This window comes from Suricata suricatta, chromosome 1 (assembly GCF_006229205.1).
Source record: "Suricata suricatta isolate VVHF042 chromosome 1, meerkat_22Aug2017_6uvM2_HiC, whole genome shotgun sequence".
NCBI lineage: Eukaryota > Metazoa > Chordata > Mammalia > Carnivora > Herpestidae > Suricata > Suricata suricatta.
The window spans coordinates 49,675,709-49,688,966 of NC_043700.1; the positions used below are offsets into that span (position 1 = coordinate 49,675,709).

The 13,258-nt window shown below is 41.8% G+C and overlaps 1 long non-coding RNA gene across 1 annotated transcript in view; it reads right to left on the reverse strand.

The window, feature by feature from the left end:
- Positions 1 to 456: 456 nt before the first annotated feature.
- The window catches only part of LOC115290858, a 64,246-nt gene continuing 51,444 nt past the window's right edge, over positions 457 to 13,258 (reverse strand). The window contains exons 5-6 of the long non-coding RNA XR_003908261.1: positions 12,613 to 12,791; positions 457 to 692 (exon numbers count right to left, since the gene is read on the reverse strand). This is a non-coding gene — a long non-coding RNA (uncharacterized LOC115290858). The remainder of the gene's footprint in view (positions 693 to 12,612; positions 12,792 to 13,258) is intronic.

Sequence of the window (13,258 nt, forward strand, 5' to 3'; positions counted from 1 at the left end):
AACCCACGAACGTGAGATCATGACCCAAGCCAAAGTCAGAGGCCCAACCGACTGAGCCACCCAGGTGCCCCTGCAATGTGCTTCTTAATTATTAACCTATTTCTGTTATCTACCAGAAAAGGATCATGCTATTTGAAGGAGTTAGCACAATCAGTTAAACCTAAACTCTGCTAACCAGAATATCACACTCCCTGAGGATGTAATTCATTGAGACTCTTGTGGCATCTTTTGTAGCACAGGTCTGATGAGAAAAAGGAAAAGGTAAGATGCAAAACCAACCAGGATGAGAGGAGAGAAAAGGAAAAGCCAACTGAGAAAGTCCTTTTTATGTTGCTGAAGAGGGGAAGACAAAGATCTGGGATGAAGCAAGGCCGAGCTTGGTGAGAGGAGCAGGCAGAAGGGTGAAAACGCAACATTATGCAGAAGAGAGAGAAATAATTTACGCACCGCATGCAATTTAGGTACTGGGAGGCTGAGTCAAGCACAGAGTGGGGGCTTGGGCCCACCTGTGAGCTCTTTTAGACATGCAACCTGAGACACAGCCACCACTGAGTGACAGGCTCACCGATCAGCAGCAGCATTTTCCGCTCCATACAGCCCAGAGCCCCTTCTCTGTTGCAGCATTTACAGCAGGTCTTCACGGGGAAAAGCATTATGCTCGATGCCAGGCAGGCTTCCTATCCTCCAGGGACCTTCAGAGTTGGGGGGAATCAGAAGAGAGGCACAAAACAAAACTTTCTAAGTCAGGGATCCACCTTGGCAACCTCAGAGCTGACTTAGGCAGGCCGATTTTGTGGGGCTGCTACATTGTGTGTGAGTGAACCTAGGAGCCTTTAAGTACCCTCCACTCTGATCCCATTCCCACCATTCCCAAAAGTCTTACTATGACGGCTCACACAATTACCTACCTGCTTGGTCCTCGAAGGCATTTGAATTTACATCCCTCTCAGATAAGTGGATACATTTCCTTCTCGGGTCTCTATCATTCTTCTATTACCTTCTTGTGTAACAATGGTTAACATGATGATTTCCTGACTAGATCAAACAAGTTCTTCTCAAGCTAACAGGTGCACCTCCAGTTTCTGTGGTGCTTTTGTTCCCAGAACTGCACTAGACTGATAGTTCTAATGATTTTTTTTCCAAGAATAATCCCTAAATCCTTTTCTTGATCTGTGTGTTAGAAGATGATTTTCTGCCTAGACACATCACTGGGCTGGCCTCCTTGATCCCTGGTTAATTATTAGCTTGTCTACGTTAAGTTACACTTGCCATCTGCTAATAAAATCACAGAAGTGCCCAAGCTCTTTCCATTGCTTTCACTATTTATTGCTGGTTAGCTTTTCCTGCAAACTGGGGGGGGGTTGGTTTCCAATTCCTCCTTCCAAGCTTCTTCTCTATAGTGGAATTTTGAACACCTAAACACAAAAATCAGTATGGCCAAGCTTCTTGGAAAAAATAAAGAAGTGAGAAGTGTATTAGGTGATTTTGAGCAACTTCACAATGGGTCGTAAAATAATGAGTTCTAAGAGAGATACATCAAAAAAGGATGTATAACAAATAGCAGAAATAAAAACAGATCCCTCAAAATGCAGTGCAGCAAAATCAACATGAAACCAAATAGCACAGGTAATAACTTTGAATTATAGAGCTCCAATTTACGTGCAGAAGAAATAAGGCATTGTTTTCTTTTCTTTTTTAAAAACATTTTTAAAGTTTATTTTTGAGAGAGAGAGAGAAAGAGAAAGAGAGACAGAGTGAGAGCAGAGGAGGGGCAGAAAGAGAAGAAAACACAGAATCCAAAGCAGGCTTCAGGCTCTGAGCTGTCAACACAGAGCCCATTACAGGGCTCTAACTCATGAGTTATGAGATCATGGCCTGAGACGAAGTTGGAAGCTTAACCAACTGAGCCATCCAGGCACCCCAGCATCATTTTTATTTTCCATTAAACAATTGAATTTCTATTCCAACCCCTAACATTGGAAAAGTTTCAGCCTCAGTCCTCTTGGAATTGTCCTCTCTGGGATGTGATAAGGTTCTGAGGTGTCACTGAGGGTCAATGCCTGTGTATTGGTTTGCTCTGGCTTCCACAACAAAATGCTACAGACTGGGCAGCTTAAACAACAAAACTTTATTTCTCACAGTTCTGGAGTCTAAAAGTCCAGGATTAAGGTGACAGGAAGGTTGGTTTCTTCTGAGGACCTCTCTCCTTCCCTCTTAGATGGCCATCTTCCCCTTTTGTCTTCCCAGGATTTCCCTCTTTGTGTGTCGGTGTCCTAATCTCTTCTTACAGCAACCTTAGTGGGATTGGATTAAGGCCCACCATTAGGACCTCATTTTATCTTAATTACCTCTTCAAAGACCTCCAAATACAGTAACATACTGAGGTACTGAGGGTTAGGTTTCAACATATGAAATTATGGGGGTTGGGAGAGCACAACTCAGTCCATAACAACCAAGGGGTTACCCAGGGATAACTTCTTCTGGCCATCAGCCAGTCTCCTACACAGAGAGCCAGAGTCTTATCTCTGGCCACGAGGTGCCAACTCCATTCAGGCCAATTGCTTTCTGCTGCTTTCAAGCCGGGTTGGGGTATAAGAATGGGTCGAGGGGTGCCTGGGTGGCTCAGTTGGTGAAGTGTCGGACTCTTGATTTTGGCTCAGATCAGGATCTCATGGTTTGTGCATTCAAGCCCTGCCTTGGCCTCAGGGCTGATGGTGCAGAGCCTGCTTGAAATTCTCTCCCTCTTCTTCTCTCTCTGCCCCTCCCCCTCACTCTCTCAAAATAAATACTTAAAAAAATGGGTCTGTAGGGGAGGATCCCTGAGCATATTTTGCACTGTGAGATCCCCGCCACTATCACCCTGCACCACAGTGTGGTGACAGAGAGGCCCTGTTCTTCCAATACCCCCGGGTTGTGCTTCTGCCATCCAAATGGGAGATTTTTCTTTCCGGTTTTGGGAAGACGTTCTCTACCTCGGACCCTATTGTCCTTGATGAACTTGACTTTTTGAAACAAAAGCCTGGAGATCTGGTGAACTCTTTCTATTCCCTGCCTGCTACTACCTTCCCTAAGATTATAAGCATCTGCTTGAATTGAAAGAAACAAAAAATGCAGCAAAAATTAGGATCTCAAAGTACTATTTAGTTACAATATTCTTAGTATGTATCCATGACGATTTGTACTTTTTCTAATACCAGTGTTTTAACAGTTTCATTAAATATTTTAGAATTGTATAATGTTTTTCAGTCAGAAATGACAGGGTCTTATAGAAAATGAATATATTTTACCAAATACCATGACAGGTATTTGTTGAGTACATACATTAAACTTTACACTGGGGACCCATGAAATATTTCTTGACCTTGGGGTATAAAACACAAAAATGAAACAAAAACCAACACGTGATAATTATTGCATCTGAGCATCTCTCTTTTAAAGCATATCACGTTTTCTGACTTAAGACAAGGGATGGGGCACCTGGGTGGTTCAGTCAGTTAAGCATCAACTCTTCCTCCTAATACTGAGAGCAAACTGAGGGTGGATGGGAGGTGGGGGTGGTGGGCATGAGGGAGAGCACTTGTGGGGATGAGTACTAGGTGTTATATGGAAACCAACTTGACAATAAACTATAAAAGGAAGGAAGGAAGGAAGGAAGGAAGGGAGGGAGGGAGGGAGGGAGGGAGGGAGGGAGGAAGGAAGGAAGGAAGGAAGGAAGGAAGGAAGGGAGGGAGGGAGGGAGGGAGGGAGGAAGAATGAAAGAAAGAAAAAGCATCAACCCTTGATTTTGGCTCAAGTCATAATCTCACAATTCTTGAGATTGAGCCCCAAGTCAGGCTCCACATTGACAGCATGGAGCCTACTTGGGATTCTCTCTCTTCTCTCTCTACTCCTCACCAGCTTGCACATGCTTGCTCTTTCCTCTCTCTCTCTCCCTTTCTCTCTCACTCACTCTTTCTTTCTCTCAAAATAAATAAATAAACTTTAAAAACAAAACCAAAAAAAGGATATATATTACTGGTTAAAAACTTGAAGAACACAGAATGAAAATCTTCTGTAATCTTACCACCCAGAAAGAGCCCATTAAGTTTTAGATTTCTAGTGTACATTTAAACTGTTTGTGCAAATAGCTGTTGCTCACTTGTTCCTTCATCAGTTACATCTTGATGTTTACTATATATAAGGAAATCCCTGTGCTTTTGATAACTCCCAAAATGCAGCATTTCTTACAACAGAGTAAGCTAATGATCTTTGAAGCCCAACTTAGGTTGTTCCAACAAGCCCCAGAAAACAGTGATTATACTTGAGCCCATGACCCATGATGGGCAGAGGATGACAGCTGATCTGAAAAAACCTTCCCTCCCCAAGCAGAGTCCAGTCATCCCATGGGGCTTGAAAAGCATTGCTATCAGGTGTCGTACCCTGCATCCAATCATAAAAATAACAGGCGCACTGGACAGTAACAGCAAGGACTCTGGAGCCAGGGTTTGAATCCTGATTCTACCCCTGTATTTTACCTGTGTGACTTCAGACAAGTTACTGAGCCTCACTGTGCCACAGTATCTTCTGTGGATGACAACTACTTCATTGTAAGAGCTGTTGTAAGAATTAAATGGTTCAGTACATGTAAATTTTAAGAACAGTGCAAAACAAACAGATTTATCCTTTATACCCATGGTTAGTTGCCCAATGGATTTGAGTACCCATTTTTAACACTATTATAAAAAGAAATCATAAAATATATTCTTACTTAAATGTATTTAAAATTACAATCCAATAGGGGCACATGTACCCCAATACTTAGCAGCACTTTCTACAATAGCCAAATCATGGAAAGAGCCTAAATGTCCAACAACTGATGAATGGGTAAAGAAGATGTGGTATATATATACAATGGAGTACTACATGGCAATGAGAAAGAATGAAATCTGGCCATTCGTAGCAATGTGGATGGACCTGGAGGGTGTCATGCTAAGTGAAATAAGTCAGGTGGAGAAGGACAGATACCATATGTTTTCACTCATAGGTCTAACAGGAGAAACTGAACAAGGGACCATGGGAAGGGGAAGGTTGGGAAAAGAGTTAGGGAGAAGGAGGGAGGCAAATCATGAGACTCTTGAATACTGAAAAAAACTGAGGGCTGAAGGGGGAGGGGGAAAGGGGAAGGGAGTGATGGTCATAGAGGGGGCACTTGTGGGGAAGAGCACTGGATGTTATATGGAAACCAACTTGACAATAAACTGTAAAAAAAAAAAAACACACTAAAAAATATTAAATTAAATTAAATTGCAATCCAGACAATTTTTTAAAATGTTTATTTCAAACTCCTAGGATTCTGATTTCTGAAGTGAAAGGTAGCATTTCCCAAAGGAGAGGACAGGTAATATAGGGGCTCTTTTCCTAGAGAATAAAAACAAGAGTCGGTTCTCATGGCATGCATATTTGAAAATGTTTGGTTCCAGATAAAGACACTGTGAAAGTGATTTGTGGCTTGAAACAAAGAGGGCATAGGAAGGCAAGTACCTAGAGTTAAAAAAAAAAAAAAAAGGTTTTGTTGTCTCTATTTTCTTACTGGAAGCAGGGACAGGAAAACTCACCTCAATTAGGAACTGACTCTGTACCAGGCATTGGGCCAAGAGTTTAACATACATTATTATTTAATTTTTACCACCCTCCTGAAGACAAGAAATTATTCCCATTTTGCCCAGGAGGAAACTGAGATGCTGAGAAGTTAAGTGATTTCCTCAAGTTAACAGCCAGTAAATGGTGAAGCTGGGGTTTTAATTCAGGTTCATTTGAAAGTTGGCTGCAGGAGCTCATGACCTTCACAGCACACCCAGCAGGCAGAAGAAGACAACAGAAGTTATCAGAGTTGGGAGGGAAATGGGGCGGGGTGCTGGTACCACTGGGGTCAACTTTCAACTTAGAAAATGTAAAGTATCCTTTTGTTGTCTGATTGCTGATGCTAGGACTTCCAACACTATGTTAAACAATAATGGTGAGAGTGGACATCCCTGTCATGTCCCTGATTTCAGGGGGAAAGCTCTCAGTTTTTCTCCCTTGAGGATAACATTGGCTGTGGGAACCCATTTGACAATAAACTATTAAAAAAAAAAAGAAAACGTAAAATATGAAGTTAATGAGGTATACTTTAGCTACTTAGATGAATTTAAGGAAGTTACCAGAATCATCTCTACTATCCAGTGGAAAAGGGAAGGCTTATTTCATTGGAGGAAGAAAAGAATGGAAGAGAGAGTAAAAAGGGAAAGGTAGATTTATGTATCGATTCAATACCTCAGAAATTTTGCTGTTGCTTTTTTTTTTAATGAAGCTTAGGGTCAATTGAGATATAAAGAGTTATATGATCACTTAAGGATATGGTAAGAATTTGTTAAGGTATAAAACACTAGTTTGGGTCAAGCCAAAAGGATTCCTTATAGTTTAGGATTTTAGTATTTACTGTTTAATATTTTCAAGGCACTTCAAAGTTTTAGGACAGTTACATGAAAATACATAATCATTATTACCATTATTGGTTCACTTACTTAAAATTTAAAATATAGAAGCATGAATTTTGAAACTTAATAGTCATAGGCTTAATTAAAACTTTTTTAATTATAAAAGGAATTTGAGGAAAATCATTTATTAAAACATTTTAAAAATGTTAACTATTTACTAAAATGTTTTATTAAAACATTCTGTTTTTTCTCTAACAGGAAATAGTTAAAGATGAAGTATTTTATTCTGTATGTTAAATAACTGTTTTACCAAGTTCTATCATTTTCTTCAGTTCACATTTTAAAATCTCAAAACAAGAATATGTAATCCAAGTATCAGATTTTCCATTATAGTAACATAAATGAACAGTTGCTACTGTCTCCTCAGGAACACAGGCATTATTGAAACATGTCATATTAGGTAAGAATTGGATTTGAGCATCACTCCAAGGATAGAATCATTTTGGATCCACTTTTGTTTAGCCTTGATCCATGCCTTTAACCCTTCAGGGCCCCAGTTTCATTAGGTAAAAATAATCTTGTCCCTTCCATATATCTTAAAGTTTTTAGGAAGCTGAGGTGAGATCAAGGACTATCTTATTCGTCTTTGCACCGTCTCCCACAAGGGACATGGCCTATAGTGGGTATTCTGTGGGCATTCAATGGATGCCTGATGGGTGCCTTGAAAAAGGAAATCAATCTGAAGAATTTAAAAATAAAACCAAGCATCTGTAAACCTCAGGTGCTCAGCGTTCCTCACCACTAAGCTTTTACTGCCATCTGGAAACAGTGTGTGTATTGGTGTACTTTGTATTGAGTTTATGGATTCACAGAGGACAAGGAAAAAAGTGCAGTCCAAGAACATACATGTTAAAATCAACATATATGCAAAAATACATACAAATAAACCTAATTTAAAGCGTTTTTAATGTTTGTTAATTTATTTTGAGAGAGCATGTGCGCACAAGTGAGAGTTGGGGAGGGGCAGAGAAGGAGGGAGAAAATCCCAGGCAAGCTCTGCGAGGCCAATGCAGAGTCCAATGTGGGGCTCCATCCCATGAACTGTAAGATCATGACCTGAGCTGAAATCAAGAAAGAGTCAGACACTCAACTCATGAGCCACCCAAGCACTCCTTAATTTAGAGGGTGCCTGGGTGGCTTTTTAATTTCAGAACAAATAGAATTATTCAGTAAAAGCTATGAACAATGAAAATAAACTTCAGTTTAATATTAAGACCACTTAATGGAGACAGAGAAAGAAAAGGCCAGGAGAAGGAAAAGGAAGGATACAGAGACCTGAGGTAGTCCTGCGGTGCCCCAAGGGGCATGGACCTCAATGTCTAAAACTGCTTTTACAAAGCCTGCCTTTGAATGTATAAGATATGCATGCATTGGGTGAGGTTGTTACAAAAGTTGGGGCAGGGCTTTTAAGTTCCTAACTTGGAAGCAGAAACAATCTTGAAATCACTTCTAATTTTCAGTGCGGGGAAGGGAAACAACTTCACACATCAAAGGGGAAATGGGCCTTGACACTTTTCATTTGTAAAAAATACGTACTTCATGGAGAATGAAAGACAATCATCTTTGTGACTATCAAGCATATTACTTTCAAAGACTCGCTGACCGTTGTTTTATGACAACTACAGGCAAAAATGGGCCCCTTGGCCCAAAGAAATCGAGCCAAAGGTTGAATAGCTTTACATTGCTCTCTTTTTTCTTAAAGTTTACTTATTTATTTTGAGAGAGTGAGAGAGAGGGAGGGAGAATCCCAAGCAGGCTCCTCCTGGCTCCATCCCATGAACCATGAGATCATGACCTGAGCCAAAACTGAGAGTCAGATGCTTAACCAATTCAGCCACCCAGGTGCTCCCTCCTTGCGTCTCTTTTTATCCAATTTCATCCTTCAGAATTGTTGTAAAACACCTGTCATAATGTTTTGAAGGTGATCCTCCCCTCATTTACTTCCTCCTCCTGCTTGCTGCTGTCATTCTCCTTCCCCTTGCCCCTCCTCCTCCTCTTCACCTTCCTCCTCAGCCTTCTCTTCCTCTTCACCATTATCATCAGCTTCACAACCTAGCCCCAGGCTACCTTTCCAGTGTCTCCTCATCAGCACCAGAATCCTAGCCACAATAGACTTTTCCCCATTTTCCAAACATGCTACTTCTATGTCTCAGTGCCTTAGTCAGTTCCATTCTTCTTTCTGCCTAGAAAATGTCTCCACCTTCTTCAAAGGCTGGGGTAAATTCAATCTCCAATAGCCATTCTTAACCCTTGCTGCACTAGAATCATTTGAGGAGATTTTAAAAATTAGTGCCCGAGCCCCACCCTGATGGAGACCCTGATTTAATTGGTTGTATGAAATGTTCAGCCAGGGTTGAGAACAACTCATTTGTATCTTTTTGTGACCCTCTCCTCTATGTAGATGGAATTATTCCTTCACATGAGTTTCCAGAGCTTTCTCTACACATCTCCATCGTACCACAGAGCACAACGTATTGCAGTTCTGGTTTACTATTTCACTCACGTGTTAGTCCTGAGCTTTACTGGGGTCATTTTTCATCCTTTTATGCCCTGTCAGAATCAGCTGGAGAGGTTTTCCCAATACACACCCGACCCCTAGAAAATCTATCTGAAGTCCTGAGAGGTAGGTTTGGGAGCAGGATGGATGTGGAGGATAAGGTTTTTGTCATTTCAGTGAGTTCTTCAGTGACCCCGATTTTCAGCCTCCAACACACCCACCCTCCACCCCAGCTACTGTTCTAAAAACAACTGTGATTCCTTTCTGTCTTCCTTGGAGTTCCTTCTGTCATGAAGTCCTGTCCTTTCTCCACAATGGCTCCCAATGGCATGCCACGTCCCCCGTTTGCAGGGCTTGGGTGTGCCTTAAGAATTTTCTCTCGTAAACGTTGGCTTCTGTCATATTGCTTCTGTGAAACTAGCACAGGCTTCTAAATGCTTCTTGAGTCAAATGTAAACTAATTATGGGCTTTGACGTTTTCCACTAACTTATTCAGGAGCCCTCTCTTTCCACAACCCTGGGGCTTATTGTGCCTTCAAACTGGCAAAATACCATTCTCTCTCCTGCCTCTACAGCTCTCCGTATTCCGTTCTTACACTGTAAAAAAAGCTGCTTTCCCTTCCCTTCCACCAAGCCACATCACAGCTTTGTTTCTTTTTTCTTTACAAGATTTTATTTAAATTCAAGTTCCTTAACATATAATGTAGTATTGGTTTCAGGAGTAGAATTTAGAGAATCATCACTTGTATATCACACCCAGTTCTCATCACAAGTGCCCTCTTTAATACCCATCACCATCCACTCCACCTCCCCTCCAGACACATTATGGCTTTCTTAGGCAAAATAAAAACAAAACAAAACAAAAAAACCCAAAAAAACCCACAAAATTTGTTTAAAAATTACTACTTGGGGTGCCTGGGTGGCTCAGTCAGTCAGTTAAGGCATCTGACTCTTGATTTCAGCTCAGGTCATGATCTCTCAGTTCATGAGCTAGAGCCCTGCATCGGGCTCTATGCTGACCGTGTGGAGCCTGCTTGGGATTCCTTCTCTCTCCCTCTTTCTCTGCCCCTCTCCCATTTGTGCTCCCCTCCTCAAAAATAAATAAACTTAAAAAAAAATCACAGCTTAAGCTTATGTAAAACCTTTCCTTACTACTTCTAACATTGTTACGAGTTTTTTTTTTCAGTCAGAGTATGCATCTTGTTATTTTTCTTAGTGTATTTTGCTTTTTATTTTTGGTATGTTTCTTTTTTGTTCAGTGAAACAAATAGAGATATGAAACTGGAAGACTTTCCTAGCTATTTTTCTCAGACTTTTCACCTGGGGGAGCCTCGCTGTTCCTACCTATGAAGCGGAGACAATCTGTAGCTCTCCCCTGCTTATCTGAGTTCAGTGCTGGAGAACTGCAGAAGATAAAGTGCACGGAATGTGCTCTGTGGGTTCTAAGCTGGTTTCTAAATGCAAGACAGTTATTATTATTGTTATTATTTTCTGTAAACTAACTTCAGTGCAATGATTCTGTACTCAGCTCTATACCAGCCAAATCCTTAACATAGAAACATCTAAAGCCATTTTGCAGGAAGAAGGATACAAAATGTTTATGTTCTACCTTCATTTCATCATTATTTTTTTATGTTTATTTGTTTTTGAGGGGAGCGGAGGGGCAGAGAGAGAGAGGGAGACACAGAATCTGAAGCAGACTCCAAGCTCAGAGCTGTCAGCACAGAGCCCAGCTTGGGGCTCAAACTCACGAACCACAAGATCATGACCAGAGCCCAAGTTGGACGTTTAACCGATTGAGCCATCCAGGTGCCCCTCATTTCATCACTATTCTTATGGTGTTTGTTTAGTTCCATGTTTCCAACAAGCTTCAAGCTATTTGCAAGTTCTTTATGTGCTCTTCCAAAACTAAGTTGAAAAGTTCACAGCAGAGGCTGCAGGAAGGCACTGGACACAGCGCAGGGTCTCCCAGAAAGGCAAGTGCATTGTGGGAATAAGAATCCAGAATATGCGCACCGTTCTCCCTGGGGTCTTTCTCAGCAGCCATTCTGCTTCTGAAGCAACTTCGGAGCCCCGAAAGAAAAACTCCACATGCAGTAGCCAGCCTCCCACTCCTATCGTTCCTTCAGCTCTGCCTTAAGCAAGTCACAATAATATTTGGAATTGGCAAAGCGACTTCTTTCCAGGGCGTTCACAGCACTGATACATTCCCTCATTAATGCACACAGCATTCCTGTGGAGGAGGTGGGTGGCAAGCGATTTCAAACCCTTTTCTTCTCTACCTACCAAAGAGACTTTGCCTTCAATAGGTGACACAAATGAGTGAACCATTTTGGTTATAAGATTATGATTCGCCCATCACCCCCCATTAACACTATTAAAACAACCTTTGTCCTTCTTAAAATCTGTGCAGCCAAGTGTGTGCAGGGTTTAAAAAGAACATAAAGACTGCCCCAGACATCTGTGTGTGAGACCAGGCATTAGATACGACGTCCTTTGTCTGGCTTTGGAAAACTCCCATAGGACAAATAGGATTAGACGTGACATTTCTCTTTCTCTGGCAGCCTCCAGAGCCTCACTCCTTTCCACAACATTTTATCCTCACACACCACCCTCTAGATCTCTGCCCTCACTGTCATGGCAGACATCCAGAAACTCCTCCATCCCCTTCACCCTCCTGTCCCCCCCGGGCAAGGATAAATTGCTTCCATTGTATAAGAGAGAGTAAACAAGCCAGAAGTCCAAGTACCAAACTTGGGGTATCCCTAGGCTCCCCATTTCTTTTTTTTTAAGTTTACTTATTTATTTAAAGAGAGAGAAAGAGCATGAGAGAGGGAGGGACAGAGAAGGGGAGAGAGAGAATCCCCAACACGGGGTTCTATCCCACAAACCATGAGATCATGACCTGAGCCAAAATCATGAGTTGGTTGCTTAAACTACTGAACCACCCAGGTGTCCTAGGGCTCCCCAATTCTGCATTCTGGAGGCCCAGAGCCTTCCTGCTGCTTCTCCCAGAATCTCCTCCATGACAACTCACTGGGCCACACTTAGAGCAAGTGCAACACCACATGTTCCGGGCTTTTTCTGAACCCTCCATTACAACATCTACTCTGCTAAGTAAATGGATTCACTAATGCATAGTTTGAGGTTCACTACATCGCAGAATAGAAGGGGAGATAGGAATAAGCATTTCCAAGTACGTACTTTATGCCAAATACTGTGTCAAGTTATATAATATCATTTCATTGTCACAACAGCCTATGAAGGAGATGTTCATATCCCTGGTTTGCGTCTCACTCACCAAAATCACAAAATCAAGGGGCGCCTGGGTGGCTCAGTCAGTTGAGCATTGGCTTCAGCTCAGGTCATGATCTCACGGTTCATGGGTTTGAGCCCTGTGTCAGGCTCTGTGCTGACAATTAGCCCAGAGCCTGGAGCCTGTCTTCAGATTCTGTGTCTTGCTCCCTCCCTGACCCTCCCCTGCTCAGGCTGTCTCTCTCTCTCTCTCTCAAAAATAAATAAAACATTTAAAAATTTAAAAAATTTTTTTAAAAAATCACAAAACTGGGAGGTGTAACACAATAAGTGTTTAGTTCTCACTTTCAAAGTGCATCAATCACGCCTCTAGTCCATGTGGTCACTGAGATGATGGAGGCACTGCCATGTTGTGGCTGCACTTGCTGGGTCCCAGCGCTGTCTTGACCACCACAGCAGAAGAAAGCCTTGAATACAGTCACTTGTGATCACGTTCCACTGGCTACATACTCACATGGCCACATCTAACTCACCGCAAGGCGACAGAGAGAAGCATGAAAACAGATGGAACATACTGTGAGAAGCTGTGGACATGCCAATGTAGTAGACATGTAAATGTCAATAGCTACGCCTCTATTTCCTTTAAATACACATGTCACATTATTAACAGTGGCATAAAACCCCACCACATGACTATCCCATACCTTATTCATTGGGGCTTCTGTTTTGGGACATCTAAATTGTTTTCATCAATTAATGTCCTTTGAGCATTTATTATGTGCAGGGCACCGTAGGTGGAGGACTAAGAGGGTATTTAGAGATTCAGGGAGGAGGTCAGAGACATTCAGAAATAAATGTCATTTTAAAAAGAGGCAGATGTGGCTTGATGGAACAAGAAAACTACCAAGCACTTTGGGACTGCAGAGGAAGCAATCATTTCCTGTCAAGGCACTGGGAAAGGACTTGGAAGGGATTTCTCCATTTCATTTAA